Consider the following 21459-nt stretch of genomic DNA (forward strand, 5'->3'; position numbering starts at 1 on the left):
AGAGCGTCTGCTAAATGACGTAAAATGTACAACATTGAAAAAAGGTTGAAGATCTGTCCCAAGTGGCAGTCTATTCCCTATATAGTGCACTACTTTAGACCAGAGAATGGCCCCCTATTCCCTATATAGTGCACTACTTTAGACCAGAGAATGACACCCTATTCCCATTATAGTGCACTACTTTAGACCAGAGAATGGCACCCTATTCCCTATATAGTGCACTACTTTAGACCAGAGAATGGCACCCTATTCCCTATATAGTGCACTACTTTAGACCAGAGAATGGCACCCTATTCCCTATATAGTGCACTATTTTAGACCAGAGAATGACACCCTATTCCCTATATAGTGCACTACTTTAGACCAGAGAATGGCACCCTATTCCCTATATAGTGCACTACTTTAGACCAGAGAATGGCACCCTATTCCCTATATAGTGCACTACTTTAGACCAGAGAATGGCACCCTTTTCCCTATATAGTGCACTACTTTAGACCAGAGAATGGCACCCTATTCCCTATATAGTGCACTACTTTAGACCAGAGAATGGCACCCTATTCCCTATATAGTGCACTACTTTAGACCAGAGAATGGCACCCTATTCCCTATATAGTGCACTACTTTAGACCAGGGGCCCTCTTCATAAAGCGTCTCAGAGTGCTGATCTAGGTGCTCATTATGATCTAAAAGGAGTCCTGAGCAGCACATTGAGGAGACAAGGGCAATTATGCAGACCTCTGCCAGGTGAATGTCCTCTATTCTAAAACACGTGGTCATCACAACCCTGGATCACCTAGTTACCTGCTCAGGTGTGTAAGGGACATTACTGTTTAGAAGAGCCAAAATACATTATTGATAAGGCCTACAATTTTGTCTGAGTAAATAGTAATTATATGCCAAGTAAGCCTACAAACAGTAGGCTACAATCTTATTGAAGGGTAACAGTCAGAGAGAGAGAGGTAATTAATTAATTGCAGCCTGAATAGTGTAAATGATGTTATATTTTCGATATATCCCAGATTAAATAACATAGATTTGAAGGATAATAATTAGTCCATGTTCACAGTGAGTTCATTGAAAAGATCAAAGGTGGGCCGACAGTTGGTGTATTGGCTATTGTTAGCATTTTGTTAACTGTGGAGCTGAAGAAAAAAAGAAAAAAAAAAGGAAGGAACTACATTTTATAAGTGACGTAAAGACCGAAGTGTCTGAAGATGCGCACTTCAGAAGAGAATATATCTAAAAAAGGAACCTTCTGGGCTAAGTAAAGACTAAATTCAGATCGGCTAAATTTCCCGGGTACAATGTATCATTTAGAGGTAACACTGTTTTTAGCAGTACGCATCCTAGTGAGTGACTGCTATGGCGTTCTTTTCCTTATTCAGTTTTCTGACCAAATGCAGGACATACTGTGTCGACAATTGCGCTCCATTCAACGATGGAGAAATGTAGTAACAACGCTGGATATAGTGACCGTCAGAAATACACAATTGTCTTACCTTTCGGTGGCAGTAGTTCCGCATCTGTGGAATACTTCTTCTTCAGTGGGGTTTATCGGCGGTTTGCATCCAACGTTATGGTGCATTACCGCCACCTACTGTATTGGAGTGTGGGCCAGAGACAGGGAGAAACTAAATCCTACCTGCCAGCCCCGTTTCTCTTTAAAAAATATAACAAAAATATTTGAGACTATATCTAATGACGTTCTACTCAATATAGTCTTTAAACTAATTTCCTGTATCCCCTTCTCCCTCATACTGGATATCATCCTCTCTCCTTCCCTCTGATACTGCCCACACTGTACTGCCCACATGCTCCACGATCTCTGTTTCCTGACAATAATCACACTTTCCTGTTGGATGCTTTCCTATCACATTTAAGGTCTTATTCAACTGGCTGTGTCCCACCCTTAATCTAGTAAAAATAGCCTCCTCTCTTCTGTCCCTTCCTGCCGTCCTCCCCGACTTTCCTCTGTACTTGAAATAAATGCCTTCCCTTATTATCTCTATTCCACTGCTCCTGCCATCTCTGCACCATCACTGTCCATATCAGTCTTTTTGCCTCTGCCTTGCTCATTGAAACTACAACATCAACGTCCCCACTACTAAGTGCTTGTTTAGACAGTACATCAACTGCCTCGTTCCCCTCCACCACCACATGGGCTGTGTCGTAGTAAATATAAAATGTTATAACGTGAAGAGGGGGATTTGTCATGTGTCTGGTATTAACAGTGGGCTGTTGTGTTGGTTGTCGAACAAAGGACAGTAGAAGAGCAGCCATATCTTGTCACCGGATGGCCTAGTCAGGAGTGTAATAACAGGACAACACCCACGCCCAAGGCCACAATCACCAGATGCTCCTCACCCAGTTCCCTGGACACACACAAATATTTCATTTGCACGCACACTCATTCTCATGCCTCACGAGTTCTTTGACACACACAGACATTTCACTGTGGACGCACACTCAAACTCCACTTCCTTCTACTGGTCGGGTGCCAAGGGCAGAGGACTCTGCCGTGCACCAATGGGGCTTCTACTCTGGACAGAGCAGACCCGCCTCCTACGCCTCGGGAACCAATCAAGGGACTAGAAGAAGGACCCCTTCCTTTATGTTACATTGTATAAAATAATGCTGTAACTCTGTTTATCCATCCTTCTCAACTGTCTCCATAAGAGGCAATTGATTGGGTCCATGCATTGGGCCCATGCATGTAGCTTGAGCAGTACCAGCTATCTCTGTTTTAATAAACTGCCTTTTGCTTAAAGCAAATTCCTCTCTGTCTAGCGTCGTTGGTTTTGTACTTCCTCTCCAATTATGTGTTCACCAACAGCTGGAACCCAAGTAAATCTTATCTGTATACCCATCTGTCTAATCCTGCCATGGGTTTGTAGTACCTCATAAAGCAGGTCTTGTCTGCTACGTGAGCTAAAGGACTGGAGACTCATTAACACTGCACATGAATCAGAACAAATAACTACTCTGTCTGGCTTGACTTCCTCCACCCACTGCAAGGCCAACAGTATGGCCACCAGCTCCACCCACTGCAAGGCCAACAGTATGGCCACCAGCTCCACCCACTGCAAGGCCAACAGTATGGCCATCAGCTCCACCCACTGCAAGGCCAACAGTATGGCCATCAGCTCCACCCACTGCAAGGCCAACAGTATGGCCACCAGCTCCACCCACTGCAAGGCCAACAGGATGGCCATCAGCTCCACCCACTGCAAGGCCAACAGGATGGCCATCAGCTCCACCCACTGCAAGGCCAACAGTATGGCCATCAGCTCCGCCCACTGCAAGGCCAACAGTATGGCCATCAGCTCCACCCACTGCAAGGCCAACAGTATGGCCATCAACTCCGCCATATATACAGCCAGACGATCTGTACATCAGAGGAATATCGCACTCCTGTGCGCTGAAGTATCTACCTTCTTCTTCTTCGTCTTTAAGGTTTTATTGGCGGACTACATCCAAAAAAGGTGTATTGTCGCCACCTACTGGGTGGGGTAAAAACTGAGATACTTTAACAAAAAAAGTAAAATAATAATACACATATTATAATAAAAAAAAAGTTTTAAAAAAGTCAATGCACTTGGTCCCTACACAGATTCTGAGGCCTGATCTCTACACAGGTTCTGAGGCCTGATCCCTACACAGATTCTGGGGCCTGATCCCTACACAGATTCTGGGGCCTGATCCCTACACAGGCTCTGGGGCCTGAGAGGGGGAAGCATCTTCAGACAGTATTCCCTGCAATGTTTCAGCCGTGAAATCCTGGAGATCCAAGAACCTTTTAGCCGTTTTTCACAATGATTTCCAGTTTCTTCTATGTTTTGGTAGTTTGTCCTGTACAATCAATCACCTGCACAATAAACGGAACAAAATCAACCTTCTTTACGATGAGTATTTCAGGATCTCTCAACTGACTGACATCCACAGACTGTTGGGCGTCCACTGCCATGGCTTCATCATCTCTACTCACTGCTTCGACAACTTTCACCACCTCTCCATAGGAAACCTTCTCGAACAGCCCTGATCCTTCATCCTAACAGGGCACTCAGAGAACTCAGAGAACGTGATTGAAGTAGCTACCTACAACAGGTTACACCCCTCCCTCTGGTTGGTTGATCCTTCATCCTAACAGGGCACTCAGAGAACTCAGGGAACGTGATTGAAGTAGCTACCTACAACAGGTTACACCCCTCCCTCTGGTTGGTTTAGATCCGCTATCTCTCACTGATCATTGGAGGACAGCGGCAAGCGTGACATTAACAGCAAATAGAAAAGCTTCCCTGCTAAAATGCAAATTAATTACTTAAAAATCATACAATGTGATTTTCTGGATTTTTGTTTTAGATGAAGTGTACCTATGATAAAAATTACAGACCTCTACATGCTTTGTAAGTAGGAAAACCTGCAAAATCGGCAGTGTATCAAATACTTGTTCTCCCCACTGTATGTTGAACTGCCCTACAAATCAAGCTATTGCCAGTCTACAATCACTGACTGCACCCTATTCCCTATGTAGTGCCCTACATTTAACCATGACCCATATAGGGCTCTGGCCAAAAGTAGTGTACTATATCAAATCACACCTGTGCCGAATACAACAGGTGTAGACCTTACTGTGAAATGCTTACTTACGAGCCCTTAACCAACAATGCAGAGTTCTTAAAAAATAAGGAAGAAAAATGTGCTAAATACAGTTTTTTACAATCACTTTGGCACTAATTTCAGAACCTTGACGTCATTTTTCAAAACTCTAGACACAAAACTCACAACCAATGATCAAAATGCACATTTTTCAAAACTCTAACACTTTTTTCAATTGCTTGGATACAATACACATAAAACTAAGATCATTTGTTCATTTAACAAAAATCACCTGTTCAATATGACACAACTTAACATCAAAGTACTACCATTTCAAAAGGCAATTCACACATTACATTTCAGATGAGTGTCTATTCATTTCATTACAATTATCCAACTATCAATTGATACAACTGCTCAAAATGATAAGTAACTGTTGCATTACTCTTAATGCATAGTTATATGGAAACAGACAAACAATATTCCATGTTTAGATCATGAAAGTTTCAAGATAACGAGATTCATGTCACCAATTAGCGTGGAGCATGAACCAATTAGACTACATTATCTATGGATGTAATATTTCATCATAATTCTTTATCAGACACTGTTTCTATGGTCCCATGTACCACCTTTTCAGACTATTTACAGTATTGACAGTACTGCACTGTATGGATGAAGGCCCTTGTAATTGCTTGTTCAATTCTGCCAACTCATTACTGATGATTGAGTTCACATTGTGGAACGAGTATATCAAGAATTGATTGGGATCCACTGGCAACAACATAGCGATATGTACTGTAACATGGAGCCGGCAGGTGATCCAGGTCACAATAGAGGTCAAGCAGTGGTGGGAGGAAGACGAGGAAGACGTGTTGGTCAAAGGAATGGCAGGGGACAAGCACCCCTTCTGAGAGGTGGTCGTGGGCCTCGTTTGAGAGGTGTGGAGGGAACGTGGTAGAGGACAAGGCCACGGACCAAGACAGCGGCAGCAACAGCAAAGAGTGTCCAATGAAATCTGAGCAATAGTTGTAGACCATGTCATAAATCATGGCATGACAATGACTGAGGCGGCTACAATGATACAACCAAACCTCAGAAGGTCAACCTTGGCCTCAATAATCAGAACTTTCCGCAATGAGAACCGGTAAGTCGTCAGCATGCACTAAACATTGTGCTACTCTCAATTGTCAAATGACTGCATACCAATGTGTATCACAGAGTAGGTGATGTGACCAAGTGTCTTCTTACTGTAATGTTCCCTGTAGAATTGAGACTAGGCCAAATAGGAGAGGCAGAGGCAAAATTCTGACTGACCAACAAGAGCAGGCTGTGGTCGATTTGGTTCGGGCCAGAAATGATATTCGCCTTACAGAAATTCGCCAGCATATCTTGGACAATGAAGACATGTTTAACAATGTGGAATCCGTAAGTTTGCCGACTATTGCACGCATGCTGAAAAGGCACCAGGTGTCTTTAAAACAACTATACTGTGTGCCTTTTGAAAGAAATGCAGACAGAGTGAAGCAAATGAGGACTGAGAATGTTCAGGTATGTTCAGTTTCAAGATGGCTGTTGTAATACAATTCCCTAATAATTCTACATTGTACAGTAATCAGTAAATATTTTTCCAAAATGTATTTTTAGAGGGTGATAGAGCTGGATGCTGATGACAACCAGCACAAATTCATATATTTGGATGAGGCAGGCTTTAACCTGGCCAAGACAAGGAGGAGAGGTCGGAATTTCAACCATCCAAGTACCTGGACAACGTGGGGCCAACATTACCATGTGTGCGGTTATATCAGAAGATGGTGTGGTGGGACGCAGACCTCATATTGGGTCATATAATGCAGCTCTCCTTGTAACCTTCCTTGATGAGCTCGATCAGGTCTGTAGAGCTGATGGCGTGACCTATGTCATTGTGTGGGATAATGTCAGGTTCCACCATGCTCATATGGTGCAAGCATGGTTTCAGGCCCATGCACAATTTACCACCCTGGATTTACCCCCATACTCTCCTTTCCTTAACCCGATTGAGGAATTTTTCTCCACATGGAGATGGAAGGTTTATGATAGGCACCCTCATGAACAAGTCACTCTTCTCCAGGCCATGGATGACGCATGCAATGACATCACGGCAGACCAGTGTCAGGCCTGGATTCGCCATGCCCAAAGGTTTTTTCCAAGATGTTTGGCTAATGAAAACATCCATTGTGATGTAGATGAGAACCTGTGGCGAAATCCACAAGACAGAGGATGAAAATGTAGAAGTACAGTAATCACTCCTATGTTTTGCTTTTTACAATAGAAGCAAGCAAGTTTAGGAACACTGCATTTGATGTTTTACAGTACTGTATTGTTTTTCATCAATATATTTCAGATTTTGTTCAATGATTTCACTCTGTCTGTAGTATTCTCTCTACTACTGCAGTACTTTTACAGGGATATATTTACATGTAGTACCATAATGAAACATGTATCACCTATTTTGTACTACAATATTTAATGATTGTACGAACAATGACACAATGAAACTATCGGTTGCTTGTGTGTGGGTGATCTAAATTAACGTTTCATTGGTATTTCACAATAAATGTGTTTTTTGAACCAATGATTGTGCAAGTGCAAGATTTCTTTAAAGATATGAATGCACAATGCAATGTTTTGAACATCGGACAGCCTGTGTTACAAGTAATGACCGTTTTGAGTTTTGTGTCTAGAGTTTTGAAAAATGACGTCAAGGTTCTGAAATTAGTGCCAAAGTGATTGTAAAAAACTGTAAACTAAAGGAAAAATAGTAACACAATAAAATAATGATAACGAGGCTATGTACAGGGGGTACCGGTACCGAGTCAATGTCCGGGGGTAGTGGAGGTAGTTGAGGTAATATGTACACGTAGGTGGTGGTAAAGTGACTATGCATACATAATAAACAGAGATAGCAGCAGCGTGTGTGAAGAGTGTGAAGGAATGTGAATGTGTGTGTGTGTGTGTGTGTGTGTGTGTGTGTGTGTGTGTGTGTTAGCGTGTCACTCTAGTATGTGTGTGTGTGTGTGTGTGTGTGAATGTGTGTGTGTGTGTGTTAGCGTGTCACTCTAGTATGTGTGTGTGTGTGTGTGTGTGTGTGCGTGCGTGCGTGCGTGCGTGTGTGTGAATGTGTGTGTGTGTGTGTTAGCGTGTCACTCTAGTATGTGTGTGTGTGTGTGTGTGTGTGTGTGTGTGTGTGTGTGTGTGCGTGCGTGCGTGCGTGTGTGTGTGTGTGAATGTGTGTGTGTGTGTGTTAGCGTGTCACTCTAGTATGTGTGTGTGTGTGTGTGTGTGTGTGTGTGTGTGTGTGTGTGTGTGTGTGTGTGTGTGTGTTAGCGTGTCACTCTAGTATGTGTGTGTGTGTGTGTGTGTGTGTGTGTGTGCGTGCGTGCGTGTGTGTGTGAATGTGTGTGTGTGTGTGTTAGCGTGTCACTCTAGTATGTGTGTGTGTGTGTGTGTGTGTGTGTGTGGGTAGAGTCCAGTGAGTGTACATGGAGCCTGTGCAAAACATAATAATAGATCATAATAAAATAAGGGGGTCAATGTAAATAGTCCGGGTAGCCATTTGATTTGCTGTTCAGCAGTCTTATGGCTTCGGGGGTAGAAGCTGTTAAGGAGCCTTTTGGTCCCAGACTTGGCACGCCGGTACCGCTTGCCGTGCGGTAGCAGAGAGCACAGTCTATGACTTGGGTGGCTGGAGTCTTTGACAATTTTTAGGGCCTTCCTCTGACACCGCCTGGTATAGTGGTCCGGATGGCAGGGAGCTCGGTCCCAGGGATGTACTGGGGCGAACGCACTACCCTCTGTAATGCCTTGCGGTCAGATGCCGAGCAGTTGCCATACCTAGCGAAGATGCAACCAGTCAGGATGCTCTCGGTGGTGCAGCTGTAGAACTTTTTGAGGATCTGAGGACCCATGCCAAATCTTTTCAGCCTCCTGAGGGGGAATAGGAATTGTCGTGCCCTCATCACGACTGTGTTGGTGTGTTTGGACCATGATAGGTCCTTACTGATGTGGACAAAGCTCTCGACCTTCTCCACTTCTCCATCACCGTGCTCTGCCCTCCTTTTGCTGTAGTCGATCAGCTCCCTTTTCTTGCTGACGTTGAAGAAGAGGTTGTTGTCCTGGCTCCACACTGCCAGGCCCAGGTTTCTGACCTCCTGGTCATCGGTGATCAGGCCTATCACCATTGTGTCGTCAGCAAACTTAATGATGGAGTTGGAGTTGTACGTGGCCACACAGTAGTGGGTGAACAGGGCGTACAGTAGGGGACTAAGCACGCACCCCTGTGGGGCCCCTGTGTTGAGGATAAGCGTGGTGGAGGTGTTGTTTCCTACCTTCACCACCTGGGGTCGGCCCGTCAGGAAGTCTAGGACCCAGTTGCACAGGGCAGGGTTCAGACCCAGGGCCCCGAGCTTGGTGATGAGCTTGGAGGGCAGTATAGTGTTGAAGGCTGAGCTGTAGTCAATGAACAGCATTCTCACATAGGTACAGTATTCCTCTTGTCCAGGTGGGATAGGGAAATATTCAGGGCAATGGCAATTGCGTTGTCCGTGGATCTGTTGGGTGGTATGCAAATTGTAGTGGGTCTAGGGCAGGGGTGTTAAACGTCCGGCCCGCGGGCCGGATCAGGCCCGCAAACGGGTTTAATCCGGCCCGTGAGATGATTTAAATTTTTTTTGTAAAGTATAAAAATGCACTGCAATTTTTCTATAAAATAAACTGCTGTTCCAATTGCGTCCACTGGAAAGCGCAATAGCAATTGTGTTAAGCAAGCAAACTGTTTATACCGGGGCAGAGCAAGTAGGTCAAGCACGTGCAGCCAATGAGCTACTTTGTTTTGCCCGCGATATTTATTACGGCTTCTACTTTTAACATTATGTGCTTTGGCACCCTCATTGCCCCAATATGTCTCTGTCAAAAAAGAGAAAAGTGGACGCAGAGTGCAGAGTGTTCCAAGAAAAATGGTCATCCTATTTATTCACGGAATTTAATGGGAAAGCTGTATGTTTGGTGTGTTCAGAGCATGTTGCAGTGCTGAAAGAATATAACCTTCGTCGCCACTATGTGAGTCTTCATGCCGACAAATATGACAACTTTCAAGGACAGCGGAGATGAGAGAAGGTGAATGAACTGTTGGCGGGTCTGAAGAAACAGCAGTCTGTGTTTACTCACAGCCGAGACATCAGTGACGCTGCAGTGAAAGCTAGCTACCTCATTGCTAATGAAATCGCAGTGGCATCAAAACCATTTAGTGAGGGTGTTCTTTGTCCTCAGAACTTTCAAATAACTTGAGGTGTTTCATGATTAATAGTGATGTTGTGCTTTTGGACACTGTCCTCAGGCTCCAGCTTTATGTTTATATGTTTTTATGTTGATGTGCTATTGTTTTTAATTGATTTTATTTTATTTGTATATTTAACCTATTCTTGACTCTGTGGTTCTTGCACTTGTTTGGGGAACAGGATTTCATTATTTTTATCTACATTTCTGCCTGAGAAATGACACCCTGATATAGTTCTGTGATCTGTGAAACAGTTCTGTTAATCACTGAGGCATTGTGTGTTTGTGTGTTCTTTGTCCTCAGAACTTTCAAATAACTTGAGGTGTTTTATGATTAATAGTGATGTTGTGCTTTTGGACACTGTCCTCAGGCTCCAGCTTTATGTTTATATGTTTTTATGTTGATGTGCTATTGTTTTTAATTGATTTTATTTTATTTGTATATTTAACCTCTTCTTGACTCTGTGGTTCTTGCACTTGTTTGGGGAACAGGATTTAATTATTTTTATCTACATTTCTGCCTGAGAAATGACACCCTGATATAGTTCTGTGATCTGTGAAACAGTTCTGTTAATCACTGAGGCATTGTGTGTTTGTGTGTTCTTTTTCTTTAGAATTTTCAAATAAACTTGACGTGTTTTATGATTAATAGTGATGTTGTGCTTGTACTATTTTGGACACACTGTCCTCATGCTCCAGCTTTATGTTGTATGTTGATCGTATTAAAACAAAGAAAACAATCTGAAGTTGTTGTTTTTAAGTTATATATACCATGATTTTTCCGGTCCGGCCCACTTGGGAATAGATTTTCCTCCATGTGGCCCCTGAGCTAAAATGAGTTTGACACACCTGGTCTAGGGTGTCGGGTAAGGTGGAGGTGATATGATCCTTAACTAGCCTCTCAAAGCACTTCATGATGACAGAGATGAGTGCTATGGGGCGATAGTCATTTAGTTCAGTTACCTTTTGCTTTCTTGGGTACAGGAACAGTGGTGGACATCTTGGAGCAAGTGGAGACAACAGAATGGGATAGGGAGAGATTAAATATGTCCGTAAACACTTCAGCTAGCTGGTCTGCACATGCTCCGAGGACTCTGCATGGGATGCCTTCTGGGCAGGCAGCCTAGCGAGGGTTAAAACGCTTGAATGTCTTACTCACGTCGGACATGGAGATCGGGAGCGCAAAGTCTTCGTTGGCGGCTCAGTGTAGTTTTCCTGGAAGCGAAGGGTGTTTAGCTTGTGAGGCGTCAATGCCTGCGACGTGGCTGGTTTTCCCTTTATAATCTGATTGTCTGGAGTCCCTGCCACATAAGTCTCATGTCTGAGCCGTTGAATTGCGACTCCACTTTGTCCCCGTGCACACCACACGTCTCTACGGCCTTTCTACCTTTAAGGTATGGAAACTATACATTAACTAACCGTACACACCACACGTCTCTACGGCCTTTCTACCTTTTAAGGTATGGAAACTACACATTAACTAACCGTACACACCACACGTCTCTACGGCCTTTCTACCTTTAAGGTATGGAAACTATACATTAACTAACCGTACACACCACACGTCTCTACGGCCTTTCTACCTTTAAGGTATGGAAACTATACATTAACTAACCGTACACACCACACGTCTCTACGGCCTTTCTACCTTTTAAGGTATGGAAACTATACATTAACTAACCGTACACACCACACGTCTCTACGGCCTTTCTACCTTTAAGGTATGGAAACTATACATTAACTAACCGTACACACCACACGTCTCTACGGCCTTTCTACCTTTAAGGTATGGAAACTATACATTAACTAACCGTACACACCACACGTCTCTACGGCCTTTCTACCTTTAAGGTATGGAAACTATACATTAACTAACCGTACACACCACACGTCTCTACGGCCTTTCTACCTTTAAGGTATGGAAACTATACATTAACTAACCGTACACACCACACGTCTCTACGGCCTTTCTACCTTTAAGGTATGGAAACTATACATTAACTAACCGTACACACCACACGTCTCTACGGCCTTTCTACCTTTAAGGTATGGAAACTATACATTAACTAACCGTACACACCACACGTCTCTACGGCCTTTCTACCTTTAAGGTATGGAAACTATACATTAACTAACCGTACACACCACACGTCTCTACGGCCTTTCTACCTTTAAGGTATGGAAACTATACATTAACTAACCGTACACACCACACGTCTCTACGGCCTTTCTACCTTTAAGGTATGGAAACTATACATTAACTAACCGTACACACCACACGTCTCTACGGCCTTTCTACCTTTAAGGTATGGAAACTATACATTAACTAACCGTACACACCACACGTCTCTACGGCCTTTCTACCTTTTAAGGTATGGAAACTATACATTAACTAACCGTACACACCACACGTCTCTACGGCCTTTCTACCTTTAAGGTATGGAAACTATACATTAACTAACCGTACACACCACACGTCTCTACGGCCTTTCTACCTTTAAGGTATGGAAACTATACATTAACTAACCGTACACACCACACGTCTCTACGGCCTTTCTACCTTTAAGGTATGGAAACTATACATTAACTAACCGTACACACCACACGTCTCTACGGCCTTTCTACCTTTTAAGGTATGGAAACTATACATTAACTAACCGTACACACCACACGTCTCTACGGCCTTTCTACCTTTAAGGTATGGAAACTATACATTAACTAACCGTACACACCACACGTCTCTACGGCCTTTCTACCTTTAAGGTATGGAAACTATACATTAACTAACCGTACACACCACACGTCTCTACGGCCTTTCTACCTTTAAGGTATGGAAACTATACATTAACTAACCGAACACACCACACATCTCTACGGCCTTTCTACCTTTAAGGTATGGAAACTATACATTAACTAACCGTACACACCACACGTCTCTACGGCCTTTCTACCTTTAAGGTATGGAAACTATACATTAACTAACCGTACACACCACACGTCTCTACGGCCTTTCTACCTTTAAGGTATGGAAACTATACATTAACTAACCGTACACACCTCACGTCTCTACGGTCTTTCTACCTTTAAGGTATGGAAACTATACATTAACTAACCGTACACACCACACGTCTCTACGGCCTTTCTACCTTTAAGGTATGGAAACTATACATTAACTAACCGTACACACCACACGTCTCTACGGCCTTTCTACCTTTTAAGGTATGGAAACTATACATTAACTATCCGTACACACCACACGTCTCTACGGCCTTTCTACCTTTTAAGGTATGGAAACTATACATTAACTAACCGTACACACCACACGTCTCTACGGCCTTTCTACCTTTAAGGTATGGAAACTATACATTAACTAACCGTACACACCACACGTCTCTACGGCCTTTCTACCTTTTAAGGTATGGAAACTATACATTAACTAACCGTACACACCACACGTCTCTACGGCCTTTCTACCTTTTAAGGTATGGAAACTATACATTAACTAACCGTACACACCACACGTCTCTACGGCCTTTCTACCTTTAAGGTATGGAAAGTATACATTAACTAACCGTACACACCACACGTCTCTACGGCCTTTCTACCTTTAAGGTATGGAAAGTATACATTAACTAACCGTACACACCACACGTCTCTACGGCCTTTCTACCTTTAAGGTATGGAAACTATACATTAACTAACCGTACACACCACACGTCTCTACGGCCTTTCTACCTTTAAGGTATGGAAACTATACATTAACTAACCGTACACACCACACGTCTCTACGGCCTTTCTACCTTTAAGGTATGGAAACTATACATTAACTAACCGTACACACCACACGTCTCTACGGCCTTTCTACCTTTAAGGTATGGAAACTATACATTAACTAACCGTACACACCCCACGTCTCTACGGCCTTTCTACCTTTAAGGTATGGAAACTATACATTAACTAACCGTACACACCACACGTCTCTACGGCCTTTCTACCTTTAAGGTATGGAAACTATACATTAACTAACCGTACACACCACACGTCTCTACGGCCTTTCTACCTTTAAGGTATGGAAACTATACATTAACTAACCGTACACACCACACGTCTCTACGGCCTTTCTACCTTTTAAGGTATGGAAACTATACATTAACTAACCGTACACACCACACGTCTCTACGGCCTTTCTACCTTTAAGGTATGGAAACTATACATTAACTAACCGTACACACCACACGTCTCTACGGCCTTTCTACCTTTAAGGTATGGAAACTATACATTAACTAACCGTACACACCACACGTCTCTACGGCCTTTCTACCTTTAAGGTATGGAAACTATACATTAACTAACCGTACACACCACACGTCTCTACGGCCTTTCTACCTTTAAGGTATGGAAACTATACATTAACTAACCGTACACACCTCACGTCTCTACGGCCTTTCTACCTTTAAGGTATGGAAACTATACATTAACTAACCGTACACACCACACGTCTCTACGGCCTTTCTACCTTTTAAGGTATGGAAACTATACATTAACTAACCGTACACACCACACGTCTCTACGGCCTTTCTACCTTTAAGGTATGGAAACTATACATTAACTAACCGTACACACCACACGTCTCTACGGCCTTTCTACCTTTAAGGTATGGAAACTATACATTAACTAACCGTACACACCACACGTCTCTACGGCCTTTCTACCTTTAAGGTATGGAAACTATACATTAACTAACCGTACACACCACACGTCTCTACGGCCTTTCTACCTTTAAGGTATGGAAACTATACATTAACTAACCGTACACACCACACGTCTCTACGGCCTTTCTACCTTTTAAGGTATGGAAACTATACATTAACTAACCGTACACACCACACGTCTCTACGGCCTTTCTACCTTTAAGGTATGGAAACTATACATTAACTAACCGTACACACCACACGTCTCTACGGCCTTTCTACCTTTAAGGTATGGAAACTATACATTAACTAACCGTACACACCACGCGTCTCTACGGCCTTTCTACCTTTAAGGTATGGAAACTATACATTAACTAACCGTACACACCACACGTCTCTACGGCCTTTCTACCTTTAAGGTATGGAAACTATACATTAACTAACCGTACACACCACACGTCTCTACGGCCTTTCTACCTTTAAGGTATGGAAACTATACATTAACTAACCGTACACACCACACGTCTCTACGGCCTTTCTACCTTTTAAGGTATGGAAACTATACATTAACTAACCGTACACACCACACGTCGCTACGACCTTTCTACCTTTAAGGTATGGAAACTATACATTAACTAACCGTACACACCACACGTCTCTACGACCTTTCTACCTTTTAAGGTATGGAAACTATACATTAACTAACCGTACACACCACACGTCTCTACGGCCTTTCTACCTTTAAGGTATGGAAACTATACATTAACTAACCGTACACACCACACGTCTCTACGGCCTTTCTACCTTTAAGGTATGGAAACTATACATTAACTAACCGTACACACCACACGTCTCTACGGCCTTTCTACCTTTAAGGTATGGAAACTATACATTAACTAACCGTACACACCACACGTCTCTACGGCCTTTCTACCTTTAAGGTATGGAAACTATACATTAACTAACCGTACACACCACACATCTCTACGGCCTTTCTACCTTTAAGGTATGGAAACTATACATTAACTAACCGTACACACCACACGTCTCTACGGCCTTTCTACCTTCAAGGTATGGAAACTATACATTAACTAACCGTACACACCACACGTCTCTACGGCCTTTCTACCTTTTAAGGTATGGAAACTATACATTAACTAACCGTACACACCACACGTCTCTACGGCCTTTCTACCTTTTAAGGTATGGAAACTATACATTAACTAACCGTACACACCACACGTCTCTACGGCCTTTCTACCTTTAAGGTATGGAAACTATACATTAACTAACCGTACACACCACACGTCTCTACGGCCTTTCTACCTTCAAGGTATGGAAACTATACATTAACTAACCGTACACACCACACGTCTCTATGGCCTTTCTACCTTTAAGGTATGGAAACTATACATTAACTAACCGTACACACCACACGTCTCTACGGCCTTTCTACCTTTTAAGGTATGGAAACTATACATTAACTAACCGTACACACCACACGTCTCTACGGCCTTTCTACATTTTAAGGTATTAGGGTGTCTGCTGCTCCTGGGCACGTTGCTTGGTCTTTTGGTGGTGGGATCTTCTGTCACAATCGTTGAGAGACGGGTCAGACCAAGGTGCAGCGTGGTATGCGTACATATTTATTAAATGAAGATAATCACTTGACAAAACAACAAAAGCAACGTAACGTGAACTCCTATGGGTTATACACACAACAAGCCTAACAGGAACACAACCACGAGTCAAGATCCCACAACTAAGGTAGGCAACCAGGCTACCTAAGTATGATCCCCACGAGCGACAGCTGCCTCACCCGACCAAACACAGAAAGATCAACCTAGATCTACAACATAGAAATACACTATCATAGATCTCAACAGAAAACTCACACCCTGACCCAACCAACAAGAGTTCTCTCGATCAGGGCATGACAGTACCCCCCCCCCCCCAAAGGTGCGTACTCCGGCCGCACCAACCTGACTCATTAGGGGAGGGTCCGGGTGGGCATTCAGCCTCGGAGGTGGTTCCGGATCCGGGCATGACGACCTCTCCCTCTCTGCCTCCCCGTTGCGCCCCTGGTCTGGTCTGGACCTCGGCGCGATGCTTCCCCTCTCCTTCCTCCCACGATGCACCGAGCCCTGTCTGGACCCTGGTGTGGGAGGCCCCGACCCTGGAGAGGGGCTGACGTCTGGGCCTGGAGTAGAGCCGCTGCCCGGAGCTGAACTGGACACCGGTGGAGCGGACTGCTCTGGCTCCGGAGTGGAGCCGCTGACCGGAGCTGGACTGGGCACCGGTGGAGCGGACTACTCTGGCTCCGGAGTGGATCCGCTGACCGGAGCTGAACTAGGCACCGGTGGAGCGGACTGCTCTGGCTCCGGAGTGGAGCCGCTGTCCGGAGCTGGACTAGGCACCGGTGGAGCGGACTGCTCTGGCTCCGGAGTGGAGTAGCTGACCGGAGCTGGACTGGGAACACGCACCACTGGTCTGGTGCGAGGAGCAGGCACGGGCCGTGCCGGACTGGATACACGCACCACTGGTTTGGTGCGGGGAGCAGGTATGGGGCGTACCGGCTGGCGACACGCACCACAGGTTTGGTGCGAGGAGCTGGCACAGGCCGTACCGAACTGTGGAGGCGCACTGGAGGTCTGGAGCTTAGGGCTGGCACAACCCATCCTGGCTGGATGCCCACTTTCGCACCCGTTGAGAGACGGGTCAGACCAAGGTGCAGCGTGGTATGCGTACATATTTATTAAATGAAGATAATCACTTGACAAAACAACAAAAGCAACGTAACGTGAAGTCCTATGGGCTATACACACAACAAGCCTAACAGGAACACAAACATGAGTCAAGATCCCACAACTAAGGTAGGCAACCAGGCTACCTAAGTATGATCCCCAATCAGAGACAATGAGCGACAGGTGCCTCTGATTGGGAATCACACCCGGCCAAACATAGAAAGATCAACCTAGATCTACAACATAGAAATACACTAACATAGATCTCAACAGAAAACTCACACCCTGACCCAACCAACCAGAGTTCTCTCGATCACCCGTACTGTCGTTTTTTTCTCTTTGATTGCATTACGGAGGTCATAGCTGGTCTGTTTGTACACATCCATGTTCCCAGTCACCTTGCCGTGGTTAAATGCGGTGGTTCGCGCTTTCAGTTTTGCGGGAATGCTGCCATCTATCTGTGGGTTTTTGGTTTGGATAAGATCTAATCGTCACAGTGGGAACAACATCCTCTATGCACTTCATGATGAACCCAGTCACCGAGTCAGTGTATACGTCGACACTATTACCAGAGGCGACCCAGAACATTTCCTGCGTAATCAAAACAATCTTGAAGCATAAATTCTGATTGGTCCTTACTGCAGGTGCTTCCTTCTTAAGTTTCTGCAAAAGTATTTGATACTTATTTCCCTCATTAAAATGCAAATCAATTTATAACATTTTTGACATGCGTTTTTCTGGATTTTTGTTGTTGTTATTCTGTCTCTCACTGTTCAAATAAACCTACCATTAAAATGATGGACTGATCATGTCTTTGTCAGTGGGCAAACGTACAAAATCAGCAGGGGATCAAATACTTTTTTCCCTCACTGTAGATGGGAGGAGCAGGATGGAGGCGTGATCTGATTTGCTGAAGGGAGGGCGGGAGAGGGCCTTGTAGCCGTCCCGGAAGGGAGAGTAACAATGGCCAAGCGTGTTTTCTCTGCATGTAGCACAGGAAAGGTGTTTAATAGAATTTCAGGAGCGTTTTCCTCAGATTTCCTTTATTAAAGTCCCCAGCTACAGTAATTGCGGCTCCAGGATATGCGGTTTCCAGTTTACACAAAGTCCAGTGTAGTTCGATGAGAGCCGTTGTGATGGGGGCTTGGGGGGGAATATACACGGCACTGACAATGATCAAAGAAAATTATCTTGAGAGGTAATGTGGTCGGCATTTGATGGTTAGTTATTGCAGATGGAGTTGGAGTGAGTAGTCATGCTGTACTTCGCTCCGCAGGTAATATGACAGACATTACATTACAATGGAATGATTTGATTAGTGTAATGTTGGCTAGCTACATAGTTGTCTTTGTATCAAAGATAAAGGTGTAGTATAGAGAAACTATCGAGGTTAGCTAGCCAGCTACATTTGTTCGCAGCGACGCCGTTTTTCAAACAAAGTCAACACCGCAGCCATTGCTAGCTAGCCAACACTACCAGCTAGCAGTACTGTAGCAACTAAATACAATATCATTTTAGTCCATGTGTATTTTGCAACGTAAAGCTTCACTTTCTGAACATTCGAGATGTGTAGTCCACTTGTGTAGCTAGCATGACTGACTTTGTGCTAGCTAGCTAACGTTGAATTATTTCTGCATTATGAAAGGAACTAGACACAGACACAAATGATCTGTTTAGTGTGTTAACACACTATTGGTGGTTTGTTGTAACCAATTATTGGTGCTAAACCGTGTGTTATTGGATGCTAGCATGCTAGTTAGCTACGGCGTCATAGGATACGGTGCCCTGGGTGGTTTTCATGGAAGAATACTGTACCAAGTTAGCTGAATAAACTAAGTTAGAGTCTAGAAAACATTGAACCGCTGTTATAATTATAGTTTCTAAAGTGGAAGTTGGGAGAGTTATATTTGAGTGTTTCAGTGAAAGGTAAGTGAGGGAGGCCCCGCTCTCTCGCTTCCCCAGATGTTTAGTTAATTTTATTCTGATCTCTTTTGCATTATTGTAGCCTTTTCTGTAGCCTGTCAACTATGTGTCTGTCTATCCCTGTTCTCTCCTCTCTGCACAGGCCATACAAACGCTTCACACCGCGTGGCTGCTGCCACTCTAATCTGGTGGTCCCTGCGCGCACGACCCACGTGGATTTCCAGGTCTCCGGCAGCCTCAGGAACTGCCGTTCTGCGGCCAACAAGGCAGAGTTCATCTCAGCCTATGCTACCCTCCAGTCCCTCGACTTCTTGGCGCTGACGGAAACATGGATTACCACAGAAAACACTGCTACTCCTACTGCTCTCTCCTCATCTGATCATGTGTTCTCGCATACCCCGAGAGCATCTGGTCAGCGGGGTGGTGGCACATGAATCCTCATCTCTCCCAAGTGGACATTCTCTCTTTTTCCCCTGACCCATCTGTCTATCTCCTCATTTGAATTCCATGCTGTCACAGTCACTAGCCCATTCAAGCTTAACATCCTTATCATTTATCGCCCTACAGGTTCCCTTGGAGAGTTCATCAATGAGCTTGATGCCTTGATAAGTTCATTTCCTGAGGATGGCTCATCCCTCACAGTTCTGGGTGACTTTAACCTCCCTACATCTGCCTTTGACTAATTTCTCTCTGCCTCCTTTCCACTCCTTTCCTCTTTTGACCTCACCCTCACACCGTCCCCCATACTCACAAGGCAGGCAATACGCTTGACCTCATCTTTACTAGATGCTGTTCTTCTACTAATCTCACTGCAACTCCCTTCCAAGTCTCCGACCACTACTTTGTATACTTTTCTCTCTAACTCTCCTCCAACACTACTCATTCTGCCCCTACTCAGATGGTAATGTGCCGTCGCAACCTTCGCTCTCTCTCTCCCGCTACTCTCCTCTTCCATCCTATCATCTCTTCCCTCTGCTAAATCCTCCTCCCTCCGATCTCCTGATTCTGCCTCCTCAACCCTCCTCTCCTCCCTTTCTGCATCTTTTGACTCTCTATGTCCCCTATCCTCCCGGCCGGCTCGGTCCTCCCCTCCTGCTCCGTGGCTTGACGACTCATTGCGAGCTCACAGAACAGGGCTCCGGGCAGCCAAGCGGAAATGGAGGAAAACTAGACTCCCTGCGGACCTGTCATCTTTTCACTCCCTCCTCTCTACATTTTCTTCTTCTGTTTCTGCTGCTAAAGCCACTTTCTACCACTCTAAATTCCAAGCATCTGCCTCTAACCCTAGGAAGCTCTTTGCCACCTTCTCCTCCCCGCTGAATCCTCCTCCTCCTCCCCCTCCCTCCTCCCTCTCTGTGGATGACTCCGTCAACCATTTTGAAAAGAAGGTTGACGACATCCGATCCTAATTTATTAAGTCAAATGACACCGCTGGTCCTGCTCACACTGCCCTACCCTATGCTTTGACTTCTTTCTCCCCTCTCTCTCCAGATGAAATCTTGCGACTTGTGACGGCCGGCCGCCCAACAACCTGCACGCTTGACCCTATCCCCTCCTCTCTTCTCCAGACTATTTCCAGAGACCTTCTCCCTTACCTCACCTCGCTCATCAACTCATCCTTGACCGCTGGCTATGTCCCTTCCGTCTTCAAGAGAGCGAGAGTTGCACCCCTCCTCAAAAAAACTACACTCGATCCCTCCGATGTCAACAACTACTGACCAGTATCCCTTCTTTCTTTTCTCTCCAAAACTCTTGAGTGTGCCGTCTCTAGCCAACTCTCCTGCTATCTCTCTCAGAATGACCTTCTTGATCCAAACCAGTCAGGTTTCAAGACTGGTCAAGACTGGTCATTCAACTGAGACTGCTCTTCTCTGTGTCACGGAGGCTCTCCACACTGCTAAAGCTAACTCTCTCTCCTCTGCTCTTATCCTTCTAGACCTATCTGCTGCCTTTGATACTGTGAACCATCAGATCCTCCTCTCCACCCTCTCCGAGTTGGGCATCTCCGGCGCTGCTCACTCTTGGATTGCGTCCTCCTACCAGGTGGCGTGGCGAGAATCTGTCTCGGCACCACGTGCTCTCACCACTGGTATCCCCCAGGGCTCAGTTCTAGGCCCTCTCCTATTCTCTCTATACACCAAGTCACTTGGCTCTGTCATATCCTCACATGGTCTCTCTTATCATTGCTACGC

Source organism: Coregonus lavaretus (assembly GCF_964263955.1).
Source record: "Coregonus lavaretus genome assembly, chromosome: 27".
NCBI classification, from domain to species: Eukaryota; Metazoa; Chordata; class Actinopteri; order Salmoniformes; family Salmonidae; genus Coregonus; species Coregonus lavaretus.